At 49.1% G+C, this 20,841-nt stretch overlaps 1 pseudogene; it reads left to right on the forward strand.

Annotated features, from left to right (window-relative positions):
• Positions 1–16,472, forward strand: part of LOC143942230 (uncharacterized) — a 28,454-nt pseudogene extending 11,982 nt beyond the window's left edge.
• Positions 16,473–20,841: the final 4,369 nt, after the last annotated feature.

The raw sequence follows: 20,841 nt of genomic DNA on the forward strand, positions 1-20,841 counted from the left end.
GCGCCGAAAAATGTGTATAATCCTTCGCCTGAGGATTCATCTCCCGCCAGGAGTCAATCAGACCACCCGAGTGGAGCATGCGAGCAATGCTAATGCTCTGTTTCGATGGACGCTTGGGTTTTGACCCACCAGATCCCGATTTATCCAGAGAAAAGTCAAATGCTACATTTGAGTCACCTCCAATAAACACCGTGCCCTGAAGGCGGTTCTGTAGCTTCCTCAGCATGGATGCAAAAAAGGAGCTTTGGCCCTTATTGTGTGCATAGTAGGAAACAAAAGTGTAGCATTCCCCATCTATGTGTCCCGAAACCAGAATATATCGACCCTGGGGGTCCTGAACAATCTCAGGTTGAGAGAGGTTTATATGTTTGGAGAAACACACTGCCACCCCTCTAGTCTTGTTTTCCTAACTGAGGATAGTGCTGATGTAAAAATGTGGGTTTGAAAGAGGAAGGGAAGTGCGTCTCCTGTAGTAATAGAATGTCCGCATGTATGGATCGGTAATGTTCTAGAATCTTCCTACGTTTTATTGGGGAGTTAAGGCCTTGAGTGTTATGCGAGACAAGTTTAAGGGTGGGCGCTTTAGCAGGTGTGTCAGCCATGGACCAGAGGGGGGAGACCCACGCAACTGAACAAGAACTCACCGCTCCCATGAAGAGGGCCACGCTGTGGGCGAATCCAGAACCACCAATAGGTTCCATAAACGTCCAGGAGTGCAGGCCGGATGTCGTAAGTAAAGTCGTCTTGTCTGCAATAAACATGAGGAGAAAGGAGAAGGAAAGAGATGAAAAAGAAGAGGGACAAACAATCATAGGGAGAAAGAACAGCAGCATGAGGAGAACCATGTTGCAATACCATTGTGTTGTCAGAAAAATACATACAGGGGACCCCCGTCCCCATCCTCCCCCCCGAGCGGTCGGAACCCTCCAACCAACTCTCATTCGTAAATGGACGGGGCAACCCCAGACAAGGTTACCCCGAAAATGGCCCAGAAGCTTAAACAATACCTCTGAGCCAGGGGGAGCGCACTAAATCCACCACCGCCCCGCCACCTTAACTATATAAACTGTGGAGCTGCCACGGGCTCCTATCGAAAATGTAAACCGAGCGCCCCTCAAGAATTCTAACAGTGGAGCAGCACTCCTATACCTATGGCAAAGGGAATGGCCCAATTCTCGCTCCAGACCCACCATCCCCCACCCCCCCCCCCCCCCAAAATAGAGACGGTGGAGAAATGGCCATACCCTTATCAGACCAGTACCTAGGGGCCGTAAAGGACTATTTCAAACAAAGATTATGAAAATATGCATATCCCTTAAAACATTCCCTGTTACCACAGACAGTAAACCGAATATTATCCCCGATAAGGCATATACATTACAGGCCCGTCCGATATGAGAAGAGTTCGCTGTACCGGTCGTTCGAGTCCAGAATAGCAAGGCCTGAGACCTCAACCTGAAACTAAAAGAAGTTAACCAGGACCAAGGTTATAATGCAAAAAATACAAGAGTACAAAAATACAAAAAATGTAAAGATGCAAAAATGCCAAAGCCCCCCCCTATAAAGATACATGGCGAAAGGAGAGCAAAAAATCAGACAACTTGGGGAGGGGAAGAAGGCCCCAAAACATATTTCAGAACATGTGAAGACTTCCCACCCGTAACCCTCTAGATAGAGGAGGGGGCCAAGAGAGTCCCAAAAGACCCCCGAGTCCCGTGGCCCGTGCCACAACCAGGGGATCCCCGAAAAAGAGGAAGTTCAACCCCATATGGGGAAACTAAAATAGTCTCAAGGTGGCAGATTTTCTTTGGATCGTTTGGAGCTTTGTGTCAGCCAGATCTGCTGCAGCGGGCTCGCTGGGGGAGGCCTCTTGGTTGACGCTGGGGTACCCCTGTTGGAAGGTTCCGTTGCGGGTTCCAGTTGTAGCAGACCTAGTCGAATCAAAAGTTTTTCGCCTTCCTGGAACGAGGAGAATCCAAAGCTTTTGTTCTTGTAAGAAAAATTCAGCCTCAAAGGAAACGACCATCTGTAAGCGATTTCTTTGTCCAACAAAACTTGTAGCAAAGGTTTAAACGACCGTCTCCACTGTATAGTGTATGGGGAGAGGTCAGCGAATAGCTGGATCTTGTGACCCTGGAACAAGAGATTTTCTGCATATCTGGATTTTCGCATGACCTCCTCCTTCACAGAGTAATAGTGCGGCTTGACTATAATGTCCCTGGGTAAACCGTCAGAGCGGGGGGCCTGGAGAGCCCTATGTGCTCTATCCAGTTCTAGATGGCGATCCGGGATGTCAGGGATCAAATTCTTTATGAGAGATCTCACCACCTTGTGTACCTCTTTTTCAGATTCTGGGGTCCCCCGTACCCTAAAATTGTATCTTCTCGACCTGTTTTCGAGGTCATCGATTTTTGCAAACACAGTCTCTAGTTGGTCCTGAACCTCCTCCAATCTAGCCGAATTCTGATTGATCCGTGATACAGCCTGGTCAGTTTTCCGTTCCACAGTGTCCAGCCTCAGACCTATTTGCTGCAGATCTGCATGTATAGAGGTAGTGATCTGATTTGCCTGAATAGCTAGGCTTTTGGAAAGCATATGTGAGAAAGCAGTCGTCATGGAAGGAAAGTCTGTGGGGGGAGGGAAATCTTCCTGTGCCTCACTGACTTCCAGCAGCATGCCTGTATGGGGATCCCTCATAGGTGTAGTGGGATATCCTGCACTCAATCCCCCCAGCAAAGACTCAGTGGAAGAGGGAGAGTTAACTGATGGTAAAGGGGCACAGTCTGTACCTTGGAAAGGCAGCCGTTCCTGGTCCTGGTCCGCTATGGAAACTTCCTGAGGAGCTGTGACTGGGAGGCCTCGTGTAGCCGCTGCCATCTTGGCGTAACTGACAGGGCCGGTTTCGGCTTTCATACGGCCGGACAAATCCTTTCTGGCGCTCGGGGACGCCATCCGCGGGTTCCCTGAGTGTTCCCCCACTATAATCTGCTGTCCGGTACAGTGTGAGGGCGCTCTGGAGGCTCCGGTGGTTAAAGCAGGGCAGCGGTGGAGCGGAGCTCTAGATGCCGGCGGCCATCTTGATCTGCCACTAATCTTAAACTTCCTTGTCCCACACGCAAGCTGGGTCCCAGATTCATAGGACCATTCAAAATCAAAAGGGTAATAAATCCTGTAGCCTTTGAACTAGCTCTCCCTGAATCGTACAGGATACACCCTGTTTTCCATGCCTCCCTTTTGAAGCCATTGGTTCCTAGTCCTTTTCCTGGAAGAGAAGTGCCTCCTCCTCCACCCATCAAGATCGATGGAGAAGATGAATTTGAAGTGGAAGCTTTACTAGGATGCAGGAAAGTCGGTAGACAAATACAATACCTGGTAAAATGGAAGGGGTATCCTTCAGAAGATAACTCCTGGGAACCATCCAAGAACCTTCATGCACCCAAATTAATAAAGACATTCCATCAGCAACATCCGGAATTGATGACTAGCTTGGGCGTCCGGAGGCTGCCCCCGGGGGGGGGGGGGGGGCACTGTCATAGGATGCGCACAGCTGAGTGCAATAGGAATAAACTAAAGCACACAAGCACACACACAGGGTGTGAACCCTCGCTGACCTATAAAAGAAGTGAGGTCATCCAAACACACTGCTGGTTTGTCTTCAGCTTCCTGTGTTTCCCACTTCTGTTCCTGTGATCTGCATTACCCGTTGTGACCCGGATTGCCTCATCGACCTCGCTGATCTTCTCCTGACCCAACCTCTGGCTTGACCTTGGACTCCCGCTTTCTGAATGTGTTTGACCCTCAGCCTGCATCTGGACTTACCTGCTATCTCCTGTGTTCGACCCCCGGCTTGTCTTGGATTATCCTTCTGTCTCAGTGTTCCTGGTACTTGTTGTCTTCTGATCTGGACTGTGTTTGACCCCTGGCCTGTCTCCTGGATTCTGCCTTTGCCTTACGGACTTGCTACCATTGCTTCTGAACCTTCCCACGGGACATCACCTTTCAGCTCTGCTCAAGCTACCTGCTGATCTACTAGCAAGGGACTGTCCTACTGGTAGCTTGTGCCTCTTGGTGCAACCACCCCCTGTGCCACCTTCAGGGGTGGTCTGCGCTGAGTCGCAACAGCAACCGCTCTCTGCATCTTGGCCTCGGTGAGTACATTTATATGATAGACGGGACTAGAAAAAGGAAGTTCAATAGCCAGTAGCCAATAGCTTCCTTCTCGTACTTGCTTCAGAGCATGCGTCATTCTTAGTCCGCTGGACTAGCACACTGACAAACGGATTGTCCGCTGAAAGCCAAGTCCGGTGGACAAATTTTGAGTCAAAACTACTTTCTAAGTCCGTCGGACTTTACGATGAAAAAGTCCACTGGAGCCCACACACGATCGAATTGTCCACATGATCAGACTGTGGTCCGGCGGACCGAGTCCGCCGGACAATTCGATCGTGTGTATGTGACAGAAAGAGAAAGTTTTGTGGTGACAAGATTGTGTTGGGAGCAGTCTCTTCTTGAGTATCGGGAAACATCCAGGAAAGAGCGCCAGCTTTCCCATTCTTGGACCTAGGGTGGTAGGTGATGTGGAAGTTGAATCTAGAAAAGAACAGAGCTCATCAAACTTGTCGGAGTCTTAGGCGTTTATCAGTGCAAAGGTATTCTAGCTTCCTGTGATCTGTAAAAATCATAACAGGGTGAGTAGCACCTTCACCTTCAATCTTCCAAGGTTGTTTTAATGGCCAATAGTTCTCGATCACCCACATCATAATTTCTCTCTGGCTGGCTCATTTCCCGTGAGAAGAAGGCCACAGGGTGAAGTTCCTGGCGCTGTGATAGTACTGCCCCTGTGTCTACTTCTGAGGCATTGACCTCTAAGATGTAGGGCAGAGCAGGATCAGGGTGTTGTAGACTTGGTGCAGAGATAAATAAAGATTTTAGTTTGCCAAAAGTGGATTGTGCTTCTGGAGACCACTGGAAACGAGCATGCAGGCAGGTTACTTGATTTATAGGTGAGATGATAGCCGAAAGGTTCTTTATAAATTTCCTATAAAAATGTGCACAGCCCACAAATCTTTGCACACCCTTTTTGTCTAATGGAGTTGGCCAGTCCAGAATTGCTTGCACCTTTTGTGGGTCCATAGCTACCCCATCATTGGAGATGATCAGCCCTAGAAACTGTATTGATTTTTTCTCGAAATCACACTTTTCCGCTTTCATGTAAAGTCTATGCTTACTTAAAGAGTGCAATACTGTGTTCACATGGGTTTGATGAAACTCCAAAGGTAGCCAAGAATATGGGGATGTCATCCAGGTAGATGAAAACAGAGTAGTCTAGATATTCCCAGAAAATATCATTCACAAAGTGTTGGAACGTGTCTGTGGCTTTACAGAGTCCAAATTGCATCATTAAATACTCAAAATGTCCGAACGCTGTTTTCCATTCGTCACCCTCTTGGATGCGGACAAGGTTGTAGGCCTCCCGTAGGTCGAGTTTGGTAAACATCTGAGTAGTACAGTACCTCTGAAAGAGTTCAGGGACTAAAGGAAGTGGGTAGAGATTTTTGATAGTAATTTTATTGCGTTTCCTGTAGTCCACACATGGTCTCAAAGTCTTGTCTTTCTTTTTGACAAAGAAAATATTGTCACCGCCAGGAGAGGAAGAAGGACGAATTAAGCTTTTTTCTAGATTCTCATCTATATATTGCTGTAAAGTTCCTCGCTCCATCTCGGAAAGAGAGAATATGAGTCCAACAGGATTTCGGCCCCTGGGAGCAATTCAATTGGACAGTCATAAGGCCGATGGGGTGGTAGAACATCGCCCTCTTTTATCAAAGACCTCCAGGAACTTCTGGAAAATTGGTGGTTCACTCTGACTGTTGGTGGATGCAGGTTGAACTGTCAGCCAACTCATGACACCTTTGGGTCTGGGAACAAGGCAGTGCTGATGGCAGTAGGGAGAGGACATTATCTGAGCATTATGCGCCTGTAGCCAAGGAATTCCCAAGATGACTAGAAACATAGGTGAACACGGGAGGTCAAAGCATATGAATTCCTGATAGCCATCATGAGTGGAAACAAGGAGGGGAGCAGTCTCTTGAGAGACAGGACCAGAACTAGGCATTGAGCCATCTGCCAGATGAACTTCCAGTCTCTGTCTTTTGTAGAGAAGGGGTAAACCAAGGTTCTTTGCCACTGTTAAATCCAGAAAGCAGCTACATGCCCCAGAATCAATTTTGGCCAGGAGCTGGACCTCTTCTTCTGCTACCTGCAGTGAGATGGAAAGAGTAAGATGAGATGAGACCTGGAAGTATACTGGAGTGTATGCAGGTGGCTTAATGGGCCTTATGGGGCAATTACTTAGAAAGTGTCCGTTTCCTCCACAACAGAGGCAGGGGTTAGCTTGTCAATGATGGCATCTCTCATCAAGGGTCAGTGCAGATTGCACTAGGCCAATTTGCATGGGTTTGACCTCCAGGTGTATAGGCACTGGAGGGCACGGATGGAGTGGAAACTTTAGGCAACATCTACGTGTGCCTGAAGGTCCATGACCATTTGGACCGTCGCTACCGTAGACGTCTATCTAGCTGTATGGCTAATTGAATAAGATCCTCATGTGTAGGAGGGGTCCCAACCCTGGCCAACTCGTCTTTGAGGGATTCAGAAATTCCCAGGTGGAACTGGTACTTCAGAGTGGCCTCATTCCAGCCTGTGTCTGCATACCATCAACAGAAGTCCACAGTTTAGTCCAAGGGTCAGTGTAGGGACAGCAGGACAGGTGTGGACTGCACAGTCATGCTTTTATGAAGAAAAACTTGTCCCCTTTAAGAAAAGGGGAGTGGCCGGAGCAGGAGAGGCGCTCGGGTTAGTGAGGTCATTAGAGAGCGGCAGAGAGAAAGATTCTACATGCTCTCACTGCTCTCTCTCCTATATCTATACAGACAGCAATGGCACAGATGGAAGCATTATTAACACAGCTATGAGCAGCGGCAGCAGCACAGGTAGCAGCCATCATAAACTAGGGGAGAGCGGCGCTAAACGGGGGGTCAAGTTGCTCCACATGCTCGGCGGCCACGGACACCGGAGCGTTTCAGCCCTGACACCTCTCCTGGTGGTCAGAGTCTTCAACAGCAGGAAAGAAGAGAGAGAGAACATCCACCCCCCAGGGACCAGCAGTCCCAGGGATCCAGGCGGGGGACCTAAGAAAGACACGGAGCAGAGGCCAGAGCGCAGGAGTCGGGGAGCCCAGTACAGCACATGGCTCTGCTCCCCGGCTCGTGGCAGATGCCAGGAACAGGCGGCCAGGGCTGTGGGAGGAGGTCAGAACAGCCAGTCAGCCAAGTGAGAGAGAACCATGCCTTGGGGTGCTGGCCAGGTGGTCAGGGCAGCCAGCAGTCCTACAATGACCAGAGGGAGGACCATGAGGAGTGCTGTGACTGTGGTTAGCGAGGGCAGAGAGTGAGCAATGGATGCCCAGACCAGAAGAAGGAACAGGAGTCCATCGATGCGGGCAGAGAGCGGGTCTGGCATGACAGAGCGAAGAGAAGGACAGGAACAGCAACGCAGACCCCCGGCAACCAGAGCAGGACCCTCTGGGGTGCAGCCAGTGGTCGTTTGGCTGGAGGATAACAGCGACAGATCAGAGTGAGAGCTGTCTGGGTCAGAAAGGGATGAGAACTAGGGACATCCGTCAGAGGTGGATTCCGGAGTGGCAGCAGTCCTGGGCAGCCCGGTGAGTGTACTTCTTCCTTATCTGTTTTTTTTTTATTAGAAAAGTTGTTGGATCAGGGTAGAAAGTGGGGGTCCCCAGGGGAGGGTAGTTCATCAGGGGCCGGCAGTGTTAGGCCCCCACACAGAATAGCCCAGGGACGCAGGACAAATTGTGGGTAGGATGGGCCTGCAGGGGACAGTTCTCCGCCAGAGCAGGCGTGGGCCCCACCACAAGGTAAGGATCATGCTACAATAACTACACCACTGGCAGCAATCGCTGCCAGGGTGAATTCATCTGAGCCGGCAGCGGGAAAAGTGACAGTGGTGGTCGATCCTCCCAACGTACCAGCCAGAGTTTTGGCTCCTGACAGCTGGAAAAAAGCAGGGGAGAAGAAAGCGGATTTGGTCAGGTTGGCGGACTCCACAAAAAGTGAGGTTTGTGTCTGTTTTGAGGGCCCCCCTAGGTGCCCATCTTAAAACAAAGGTAAAAGAAAAAATTTGGAAAGGGGAATATATAGAGATATTCACATTATTTCCGCTAGAGAAATTCAATCTGGACACATTGAAGCCAGAAGAAAGCAAGAAGGAGGACGAGGAAAAACGCAGATATCGGCTGAAACCTCGTACCTTTTCAAACTGGATACAGGCGTTCGCCATCTCGGCAAGTGTGGTGGGTAGGGATGAGCTTCGTGTTCGAGTCGAACATACGTTCGACTCGAACATCGGCTGTTCGTCCGTTCGGCGAAGTCCGAACATTTTGGTCCGTTCTCGCCAAATTCGTGTTGCGCTCACGGCCCACAATGCACTGCGATGGCGCAGTGCATTGCTGGCTCATGATTGACCAAGCATGCACTGTGACCCCGCATGCTTGGCCAATCGCAGCGCCAGCAGCGAGGAGAGCCATGATTGGCCACAGGCAGGATGCCTGTGGCCAATCATAGCTCAGGCTGTGTAGTGCACGCCCCACACTATATAAGGCCGCCAGCGCGGCGGCCTTGTGTAGTGTGTTGGCGTCTGAAGCAGTGGGTGTTCTGTGTACCTTCAACACAGTACACACCGATCGTTTTCGGCCGATTTTCGATCTTGTTGTTGTGTAGTGGTTGTTGTCTGCATGCCCTGACCGCAGTATACACCGCTATATTCACCTCACCTATATAGCTAGTGATCTATCTTTTATAATAGAGCTTGCAGTCAGTAGTGTTAGGAGCTTGTGCATGCTGTCTGCGTGCTCTGTACCCAGTACATACCACTATATCCACCTACATAGCTCTTCTCTATTTGAGACCACTTGCCATCTGCAGGAGTTATTGGAAGCTGTGTGTGCCTCCAGCACAGCACAGTATACATCTGTATATACCCCTTTATCTCTGGTGTTCTATAATAAAGGCATCTGCAGGAGTTAGTGGATGTTGTGTGCCTCTAGCACAATATACACTACCCAACTGCTTTTTTACCCAACTCCCTTCAGGCCATTACCATGTCTGGAAGGCCAGCAAGGAGAGGCAGACAGGTGCGAGCCGATAAAAGAGGGCAAGCAGGCTCTGTGTCTAGAGACAACAGTGCTGGTCGTGGACGCGGTGCATTGTCATCAGCACGTGGCCATGGGACACGCTTGTCCTTCTTTTCGGCAGCTGGACATAGTTTCATAGTTAGTTTCATAGTTAGTAAGGTTGAATAAAGACACTAGTCCATCCAGTTCAACCTGAGCGAGTGTCTACCCCTATGCCTGTACATTGCACACTCACATTGGTCCCTACCCTCAAGGAGCCCACAATCCAAGGTCCCCATTCATATACTAGGGCCAATTTTGGACAGAAGCCAATTAACTTACCTGCATGTCTTTGGAGTGTGGGAGGAAACCGGAGTACCCAGAGGAAACCCACGCAGGCACAGGGAGAACATGCAAACTCCAGGCAGGTAGAGTCATGGTTGGGATTTGAACCAGCGACCCTTTTTACTGCTAGGTGAGAGTGCTAACCACTACACCACTGTGCCGCCCTGAGCCGCAACATGCCAACGACTTGGTAGAGTGGATGACCAAGCCCTCTTCATCCTCCTCATCCTCTCTCACCCAGTCTCAGGGTACTAGCAAAGCAGCTGCCAACGCATCGTCTTCCATCCTCTCAATGTCATCATCAGTGATTCCTTCCCTAGACCCACCACGTCCTCCTGAGGAGTCTCCTGAACTCTTTGAGCACAGTGTTGGGTACATGCTCCAGGAGGATGCCCAGTGTTTTGTGGGCTCTGATGATGACACTCAGCTAGAGGAAGGCAGTAGCGTGAACGCAGAGAGAGGGGATGCTCAAGAAGGACAGCAATCTGGCAGTCAATGAAGAGGGAGGGGATGAGGAGGGCACTGACTCCACGTGGGTGCCTGGAAGGAGAGAGGAGGAGGAGGAGGAGGAGGCACATGTCCTACGAGGCAGGATGCCCTCTGGGGGCCAGCTTAGGGGCAGCACACCGACTGAATCACACCGTAGAGCTCCGCCTGTGCAGGGCGCTGCCTCTGCGCGTTATTCTAAAAGTTCTTTGGTGTGGGCCTTTTTTGAGACAAGTGCATCAGATCGCACCGCTGCTATTTGCAACATATGTCTCAAGCGTATCTCGCGTGGCCAAAACATCAGCCGCTTGGGCACCACATGCTTGACCAGACATATGTTGACCTGCCATGCAGCTCGTTGGCAAGCGTACCTCAAAGACCCACACCAAAGAACAAAGCGGACCTCTCCTTGCTCCTCATCAGCTGGCATCTCCAACCCCACTAGACCTTCAGTCCTCTCTGAAACCTGCTCTGAGAGGAATGAAGGGGTAGAATTAGGTGTGTCACAGCCAAGTGCTTCCGGGAACTCTGCTAGCGGTACACCCACGTCCGATTATAGCAGGCAAATGTCCCTGCCCCAGCTGCTGGACCGGCGAAAGAAGTTCACTCCCAGCCATCCACATGCCCAGTGGTTGAATGCTAGCTTGGCTAAATTGCTAGCACTTCAACTGCTGCCTTTTCAGTTGGTAAACTCGGCCCCCTTCCGTGAGTTTGTACAATGTGCGGTTCCTCAGTGGCAGGTCCCCAAACACCACTTTTTCTCACGGAAGGCAATTCCGGCTCTCTACCGGCATGTGGAAGGCAATGTCCTTGCCTCGCTGGACAGGGCGGTCAGCGGTAAGGTGCATATTACCGCTGACTCATGGTCCAGCAAGCATGGACAGGGATGTTACCTGTCTTTCACGGCCCATTGGGTCACTCTTCTGGCTGCTGGGAAGGATGCAGGACAAGGTGCAGTAGTGTTGGAGGTTGTTCCGCCACCACGCCTCCAAAATGCTACTATTGGTTGTGACACACCTCTCTCCTCCACCCCCTCCTCTTCTTCTTCCTCCATGGCCTCTTCCAGTGCTCTGTCCTCAGAACCAGCGGTGCTTCGTAGGCGTTCCAGGGGCTACGCAAGTACGCAGGCAAAACGATGCCATGCCGTGCTTGCGCTGGTTTGTTTGGGGGACAGGAGCCACACTGGGGTGGATGTTTTGTCAGCTCTGCAGGGGCAGGCCGAGAGGTGGTTGACGCTACGCCAGCTTAAGCCAGGAATGGTGGTTTGTGACAATGGCACCAACCTCCTCTCCGCCCTCCGACAGGGACAACTGACCCATGTGCCCTGTGTAGCTCACGTCCTTAACCTGGTGGTGCAGCGGTTCTTGGGCAGGTACCCCGGCTTACAGGATGTCCTGAAGCAGGCCAGGAAAGTCTGTGTGCATTTCCGCCGATCATTTAATGCATGTGCTCGGCTGGCTGAGCTCCAAAAGGAGTTGAACCTGCCCAAGAACCGCCTTATATGTGACATGCCCACCAGATGGAACTCAACTTTGGCCATGCTGCAGTGGCTGCACACGCTGCAGAGGGCCATCAATGAGTACCTGTGCGACTACGGCACCAGGACAGGGTCAGGGGAGCTCAGTTTTTTCTCACCACGCCAGTGGGGCATGATCAGGGATGCATGCACTGTCCTGTCACCGTTTGAGGAGGCCACAAGGATGGTGAGCAGTGACAGTGCATGCATCAGTGACACTGTACCTCTTGTCCACCTCTTGGAGCATACGCTGCGTGGAATAATGGACAGGGCACTTGAGGCAAAACAGAGGCAGGAAGAGGAGGACTTCCTTGCCTCTCAAGGCCCCCTTTATCCAGACAGTGTTCCTGCTGTGCCACCCATCACACAGGAAGAGGATGAGGAGGAGGAAGAGGAGGAGGAGGATGATTGTGTCAGCATGGAGGTGGAGGCTGGCACTCAGCATCAGCAGCAGCAGCAGCAGCAGTCTTGTAGGGATGATTTACAGTCCCAAGAAACACGTGGACTTGTACGTGGCTGGGAGGAGGTAGCTGCGGATCATGTTGTCCTTAGTGACCCAGAGGATTCCGGACCGAATGCCTCAGCTAACCTACGCTGCATGGCCTCCCTGATCCTGCAAAGCCTGCGGAAGGATCCTCGTATTCTTCGGATCAAGGAGAGGGACCATTACTGGCTGGCCACTCTCCTTGATCCACGGTACAAGGGTAAGGTTGCCGACCTTATCTTGCCATCGCAGAGGGAGCAGAGGATGAGACATCTCCGGGAGGCCTTGCAGAAAGGTCTGTGCAACGCGTTCCCAGAGACTGGGAGGTTACAAACTCCTGGTCCTGGACAACGTGTTGCTGAGGCATCGGTCAGAAGGAGCGGTGGAGAAGGTGGCCGTCTGATGCTTTCAGACAATTTTTTAGTCCGCAGCCCCAAGGTATGATCGGTTCCAGCACCCATCGCCAGCGTCTGATTTACATGGTGCAGGAATACCTAGGTCAGACTTGGACACCTTTCCCACCGAAAATCCTCTGGCTTACTGGGTCTTGAGGATGGATCACTGGCCAGAGCTTGCACAGTATGCAATTGAGCTACTGGCCTGTCCTGCATCCAGCGTTCTTTCGGAACGCACCTTCAGTGCTGCTGGTGGCTTTGTTACCGATCACAGGGTGCACCTGTCCACCGAATCAGTTGATCGACTGACCTTCATCAAGATGAATCAGTCTTGGATCACCCACAGCTACTAAGCACCTGAAGCTGATGTAACAGAATAATTTTTTTTGAAATATCACATCCCTTCAAGACTGCCTATGCTGATGCTGAGTGACTGTCCTGTTATGTTGATTGTCTATCCTCTTCCTCCTCCGCTGATATGTTGGAAGAACATTTCTGGTTCTGGGTGATGCCATCAGCCCAATTTTTCTGCCCCTGTTTAACAGGGGCGTTTAAGTACAATTTTTGATGCAATGCTTTGCAGCAGGGCTAATTCCTGCAATCAAACAAGAGTATATGGGAGAGGTTGCAGTGTGGTGGCACCAGCACCAGTGCCTAAGGCCCAATTTTTCTGCCCCTGTTTAACAGGGGCGTTTAAGTACAATTTTTGATGCAATGCTTTGCAGCAGGGCTAATTCCTGCAATAAAACTAGAGTATATGGAAGAGGTTTGCGGTGTGGTGGCACCAGCACCAGTGCCTAAGGCCCAATTAGTCTGCCCCTGTTTAACAGGGGCGTTTAATTAAAATTTTTGATGCAATGCTTTGCAGCAGGGCTAAATCCTGCAATAAAACTAGAGTATATGGGACAGGTTGCAGTGTGGTGGCACCAGCAGCAGTGCCTAAGGCCAAATTTTTCTGCCCCTGTTTAACAGGGACATGTAATTACAATTCTTGATATAATATTTCACAGGAGGGCCCCTTCCTGTGCCCACCCAGAGTAACGGTGAGGACTTATAGTGTTGTGGCACCAGCACCACAACCACCAAAGGTCAATTTTTCTACCACTGTTCAACAATGGCATGTAATTACAATTCTTGATATAATCGTTCACAGTAGGGCGCTCCTGCGCCCACCAAGAGTCACTTTCAGGGCTTACAATGTTGTGGCAAAACCAACACCTTGTTCCACCATTTCTGCAGAGCATATAGGGCAGGCCCCTACTTTCAAACATCCAATTTACAAACATCTCCTACTTGCAAAGGGAAGGAGACAACAGCAAGTGAGATGAAAAAAGATGGACGACAAAACAAATTATACAGGGGTGATAACCCTTCCCTATGTTTTCCAAAAAGCTTAAAAATTGTTTTTTTAACTGGAGCTACACTTTAAAAATGTACCAGTTGAAAATTACAAACAGATTCAACTTAACACAACAAACCTATACAGTCCCTGTCTTGTTTGCACCGCCTGTATACTGCTGTTCTAAGTATATAGGGCCTGGGGGCCACACGCATTTCCTTTTTTTAATATGGGTACAGGGTTCCCCTTAATATGCATACAAGACCCAAATAGGCTGGTAATGAGCAGGGAGGGCTACCCATGCCATTTTTCTCAATGATTTTCAACCATATTGCAGGAACCAGATATAACATTAAAACCGCAAGCAGTTTTAAATGGTGTTATTTCCGTTTAATGTCATTTTGTGCAGGGACTGTTCTAAACACGGGAAACACGTGGCACTTCACAGGCATACTACAGACACCCCCCAGGCACCATATTTAAAGGAATATTTCACTTTTTTTTTCACTTTAATCGTCATTAAAATCAGTGCTCCCGCCAAAACGGCCATTTTTAAAAACATTTTAGGCATTGACCCATGTCCCCTGGGGCAGGAGCCAGGTCCCCAAACCCTTTTTAGGACAGTATCTTGCATATTAGCCGTTAAAATTATCACTTTTAATTTCGAACGTTCGAGTCACATATACTTCAATGGGGTTCTAAAGTTCGTTCGAATTTGGGGTCCGTTCGAAAGTTCTGGTGCGAACCGAACCGGGGGGTGTTCGGCTCATCCCTAGTGGTGGGGGAAAGGCCCCCGAACACTGCTCGGCATTGTTCATATATTTAGAAGCCATTAGCAAGGCATACTGCACCTATGACAGTGTGGCATGGCTGCGGTACGTCACTGCTCTGGGACCACAAGGATATTAGCCTGTGGATGAAGCTTATGACAGCGGCGCAGGCTCCTAATCAGTTTTTTCAGGCAAGGGTCGGAGGTACCACAGCCTCAGGACAACCATCCGAAAAAAGATGGGGCAGTTCAACAAGGGCACGTGTAATTTTGGGGCAAACTGTCGCTTCAAGCACACATGCTCTTGCTGCAGGGGATCTCATGCACTGTCAAAGAGCTTCAGAAGAGGGAAGGGGCATGGCAGAGAGCCTGCGAGTAAGAGGGACGATGCCAGTGGGGGTGAAAGGATGCTTCCTTTCCTCAGTAGGTACCCAGACTGGAAATCGGCTCAGTTGTTAGAATCAGGTTTCTCGATTGGTTTCGAGTGGTCGCCCCACCCATAGCGAAGAATTTGTGTTCAGCCCTGCTGCATCCGACGGTGGTTTTGGAAAAACTTGGAAAAGAAGTAAAGCTGGGGCAAATTTCTGGCCCTTTTAAAACGGTTCCTCTTCCAGACCTGGTGGTATCTCCATTGAGCGTAGTTCCCAAAAAAGAGCCAAACAAGTTCAGATTGATTCACCACCTTTCCTTTCCAAAGAGTCAATCAATGATTCCTTTGCTCTGGAGGAGTATGTGGTAACATATACTTCTTTTGATGCAGCAATATCATGGGTTCATTGTTATGGGCAGGGGTTACTGATGGCAAAGGCGGATATTGAATCATCTTTCCGGCTTTTGCCAGTTCATCCAGACATTTTCCATCTGCTGGGCTGTACATGGAATGGGGCATTGTCTCCCAATGGGATGCTACATCTCATGTGCTTTCTTCTAAACATTCAGCTCCTTTTTGGAATGGGTAGTATGGGAAGTCTTCGGGATCAACTTGGTCATTCACTATCTGGATGACTTCCTATGCATTGGCTCACCGTGTTCCAACATTTGCGGCATCCTGTTGGGGACATTGCAATGAATAGTGGAACGTTTCCGGGTGCCTGTTAGCAACGTAAAAAACTGAGGGCCCCACGTCTAACATTGTTTTCCTGGGAATTGAAGTGGATTCGATTGGAATGGAATGCTGATTGCCGATGGACAAGCTGGAAATTCTCAAGGCAGAAGTGTGTGGGACCATTGGAAAGCCCAAGTTACAATTGCGGCAGTTACAATCATTGTTGGGGAATAATTCCCATGGGTAGGGTTTTTTGCCGCCGGCTGTCGGCAGCAACTGCTGGAGTCAAGGCCCCGATGCACTTTGTGAGTCTCAACAGTAAGTACAGAGAGGATTTGCAGGTGTGGCAGGACTTCCTGGAGATGTTTAATGGGCGCGCTCTGTGGATGTCGGGTCCCATCAGCAATTGCGATCTGGAATAGTTCACAGATGCTGCAGGCTCCACGGGCTATGGGGCCTTCTTTCTGGGAAAATGGAGCACTGCCTGTTGGCCCTCAGCTTGGGGGGGGGAGACTGGGTTCTGGAAGAACCTAGTCCTCCTGGAACTGTTTCCGATTGTAGTAGCAATGGAAATACATGGGGGAATCCTTCCAGGACTTGAAGGTAAGGCTTAATTGTGACAACCTTGGGCTCATCCAGGTGGTTAACCGATTGTCGACAACGTCCGTGCTGGTGGTCACGTTGCTGAGACATTTGGTACTGCACTGCTTGCAATTGAATGTTTTCATTTACACTGTGCACTTTCCAGGGGTTGATAACACATGGGCTGACGCTTTGTCTCATTTTCAGTGGGACAGATTCCAGGAGTTGGCACCAGATGCGGAGCAGCACGGGGTCACCTGTTCCGACTGGATGTGGAACATTGCCTTTGGAACGCAGTGCAGTGGATTCAACGCTCCATGAGTAAGGCTACTTGACATGCCTACTCCAAGGTATGGCAAGAATGGTTAGCATGCTTGTACAGACTTGCTTGCACAGGCCATGCTGTTCTCTATTTTATTAATATGGGATTGGAGAGGGGTATCTCGGCAGCTGCCATCGATCTGAAGTTGGCAGGTTTGGCCTTTCTTTTCAAATTACAAGTGCAATGGGACTATACTAAGGATTTTTGGGTGAAACAAGCAGTAAAGGGGTACAGGAGAGCACATAAAAAGAGGGATGGGTGGTGCCCAGTTTTCTTTGACATGCTACATGGCCTATTTTCGCATCTGAGTAACATTTGCAGCTCAGAGTATGAATGTGCTCTATTCAGCGTGGCCTTTGCACTAGCTTTCTTTGGAACGTTACGGATAAGCGAGCTAGTCAGCCCTTCGAAACGGTCTCAAGGGGGGCTGCTGGTGGGAGATCTGGATTATTTACAGGATTTGGTCAGAATATGGATAAAACGGTCAAAAACTGATCAGACTGGTAAGGGCATGTGACTGGAAGTGTTCCGGATTACGGAGTCACACATTTGTCTGGTAAGAGCGGTGGAATCTTTCCGGGACATGCGTCCTGGGTTCATAGGCTCATTTCTGATACATAGAGATGGGTCGTCCTTGTCTAGGTTCCAATTTATAGCCGTATTTTAAAAATGTTTGACAGCGGCCGGCTACGATCCAAAAATCAATGCCTCCCATTCTTTCTGAATAGGGGCGGCCACAAAGGCTTCCAGGGCCGGTCTCATTTATGAAGCAGTTAAGCACATTGGTAGGTGGGATTTAAGCTTTATATTCACCCATATTTTTTAAAGATTTAGGTCTAAAATGGGTTTTCAGGCTTTTATTTTAGTGTTTGGTTTTGGGGGGGAACTTACTGTTTTGTGTTGTCATTTTCTTGTTCACAAGTGGAGAGGTTGGCCTAGTTTGGATCCTGGGCCACTCATACGTTTACTGCGGGGCTAGACGAGCTGATGTTTGGCCGAACGGTATGCAGTTGGGCATCCCGAGACAGGAAGCTCAGGTCAGATGGATCGGGGTACCGGGTATGCTTTGGAACAGGGTGCGTTCAGAAGTACACAGGTTCGCTTGTTTGGACAGGGCACCAGATGTTTTGGTGCTACATGTGGGGGGAATAATATGGGAGCCAGGTCTATGAGGGATCTCATACAGGACGTAAAATGTGACTTTTTACACCTACAGGCTGCCTTCCCCGGGATGGTCATAGTATGGTCAGATATGGTGGGCAGGACGTCTTGGCGGTGGGCTTGGTCAGCTAAAAAGGTTGATAGAGTTATTTAAAATGTTATTTATTTAATTTTATGGTAATTTGTCAAGGCCATTTACTCCAAAATCTTGTCACATCATTTGTGGGGGGATTTGGAGGGGTTAAATATTATGTTTAATGGGTGGCTTAAGGGACTGTGGGTTAGGTCCTTCACAAGTCAAGAGAGTCCCGGAGCAGAAGGAGAGAAAGAATCAGCGTAAGGACAGTATGACAGGTGTGGACTGCACAGTCATGCTTTTATGAAGAAAGACTTTAAGAAAATGAGAGTGGCCGGAGCAGGGGAGGCACTCGAGTTAATGAGTGAGGAGTAAGAGAGGGGGAGTGACATTATTAGAGAGCGGCAGAGAGAAAGAATCCCACCCTCCCTCCTGAATTATGGTTAATTAGAATCAGGGCTGTAAGGACAGCCCGTGCAGTGGTTGGGTCTTTGGAGGAGGAGAAGATGTATGTTATATGTATATATAACATGGTTGGTACCAATCTGTGGTATGGGGTTATCAGGTACCTTCCGGTTACAAGGGGTTAACCAGGAAGGGGTAAAAAGGTAGGCCTCTGCGAAGGTTGAGTACTGTCGAAGGTTGAGTCCGGGGGCTTGCGACTGGAAGCCTAAAGTTAAAAGAATTTTGGCGCAGTGATCAGTGGTGTGTGTTCCCCTCGAAGACCCCAAAAAGTACATACAATTTTTTAAAGAGTTATTTAAAATGTTAATTATTAAATTTTATGGTAATTTGTTAATAAAAGGCCGTCAAGGCCATTTACTCCAAAATCTTGTCACATCATTTGTGGGGGGATTTGGAGGGGTTAGATAGTATGTTTAACGGGTGGCTTAAGGGACTGTGGGTTAGGTCCTTCACATGTCATGAATGCAGAGTGGCTTTGGCGGTTGACCACAAGCTGGGGATCTTCGTAAAGCTGTGCCATAGCCTTAAAGAATGTGTCTACAGTGTTAATAGCTGGATTTTTCTGCTCCAATAAACTGTGAGCCCATGCCTGGCGTTCATCAGACAACAGGGAAAGGATGAATCCAACTTTAACAGTCTCAATGGAAAAAGTCCAGGGTTGCAGGGCCAGATAAAGTAAGCAGGCATTTTTTACGGGTCTGAACCTTTTCCGATCACCGGAGAACCATTCAGGGATTGGTACTTGTGATTCTGGAGGTGGAACTACCACAGTAGGAGCGACAGTGGATTGTTCTTGGGTAGATGCTGTGGGACTGGCAAGAGATGGACTTGGATCCGCAGAAGTAGGTGCTGCTGTCAAGTGTTGCAGCTGATCCTCTAACTGGGATTATTTTTCCTGTTATACTTGGACTGCTTGGGTAAGAGCAATGACCTGTTGGCACAGAGCCTCTATCAGGGATGTACCTCTGCAGGCCTCAGACATGGTTGAATTGTACTGTCATGTTTCAATTGTGAGGCTGGATTGCTGAGAGGGCACCCGTTGCGGTCAAGTGCAAGGTACCCCTGGGAGTGATACAGGGAGTGCAGTGCCCAAAGAAGCCATTTCCCTGACAATCCGTGATGTAGGCCTGGTGGGTCAGTGTGTATGTTATAGTTGGAAGATGTTGAGAAGTAGTATAAAAGATGCAGTGCCGGTGAAGATCAGAGGCCCACCCATTGGCAGGTAAGTGGTGATTCTGCTGTATTTCCCCACTATCAGCGGGTGGCCATTGAAATGCCCAAAATGGATGCTGCAGTTCCCCTTCAAAAAGGAAAAACGGTCACGTGAGTGCTTTACTTGTGGTTTTGTCCATGGCAGCAGTCTATGTGAATAATTAGTTTCCTTTCTTTTTTCTTCTCTTTTCCTTGGCTCTAGTGATAGCAGCCTCTCATGGCGTGTGGAGCACACCTGCGTTCCAAGCTGCCGCTTTCTGTTACATGTATGAGGGTTGAATGAATGTTTATCTGTTGTGGCCAACTGTGTCTTGATAAGGTTATCATATTTTATAATTATGTGGTGGAGGTATTTTTCTAACTTTTTATGAATGATATTTTGGTGGAATTGTTTTCAATAAAGATCCAATAAAGATTTAATTTTGCTATTTCAAGCTTCTTTTTGAAGAATCCTGTCCGGGCCTTTGGTCCACTTTCTCTCCCCCTTTTTTTCGAATATGCAAACCTGATTCAGAGGAACACACCTACTTACTAACTTATACGTACTTGGGTGAATGTTTTTTGTTTATGGGCTATGGAAGTGTTACTTTCTGTTATTGATAAATTCATACTCTTCCCTGCCCAGACAATTTTACTAAAGTGAAACTCCTGGACAAAATGTAGTTTTTCTGCCGCTTTCTGTTACAGCCTGGTGTCCTCTAGTAGGTTTTGAGCGTGCCCAATTCTGGCAATATGTCTGAGGGCACACATGCATGCGGACGCCGTCAAGCGGATCCAAGGATTCGGTGCATGTGCGCTAGGCGTGGAGGTGACATCACAGCTGTCAAAGCCTGCGGGTAGCCTGCGGCAGTTTTCCTAGTCCCTGGGCTACACTGCTATAGGTATCTGCTCTGCATGTGACCCCTTTTGTGCTGCCTAGCTGTGCTGGTGTAATCCTAACTATGGCCTATGGCTCTGTTTTATGGTGCAGGTTGTCCGTCTGTGTAGTTACCCACTATGGATGTGTTACCATCCTCTTGGACAGCCCTTGGGTAGCAGGTATGTATTTGCAGGGTGTATTTTAACCCTTTTTTTCCCTCGCTTGCCTGGGCATTTTTATAGGTCTTAATTTTTCATCCTCTGATTTGTTAGTCCTTCCAGGTCCAATTGACAGTACACAGCACGAGATGACAGAGATCTTTCCAGATCGCAACACTGTCACTCTTGTTCCAAATCTATGTAGACACTATAGGTCACCATCAAATTTCAGGTGTCACAGAAGAGGCTCTGAATCCTCCAGGCACCGGACCCACCACCATGGAAGTTTCTGCTGGGGATGCAGAATTCAGGTCTCGAAGGACAAGTCGTTTTGTGAGACATTCTTTGCCTGGGCAGTTGGAGAAAGAAAGGGTAACAATCAGCAGATAGAGTTGCTGGTTAGGCATGTTGTGCAAGAATCCATTCAGGAATGAGGT

The sequence above is a fragment of the Lithobates pipiens genome, unplaced genomic scaffold (assembly GCF_037356315.1).
Source record: "Lithobates pipiens isolate NorthernLeopardFrog02 unplaced genomic scaffold, aLitPip1_a1.2 Scaffold_30, whole genome shotgun sequence".
Lineage (NCBI taxonomy): Eukaryota > Metazoa > Chordata > Amphibia > Anura > Ranidae > Lithobates > Lithobates pipiens.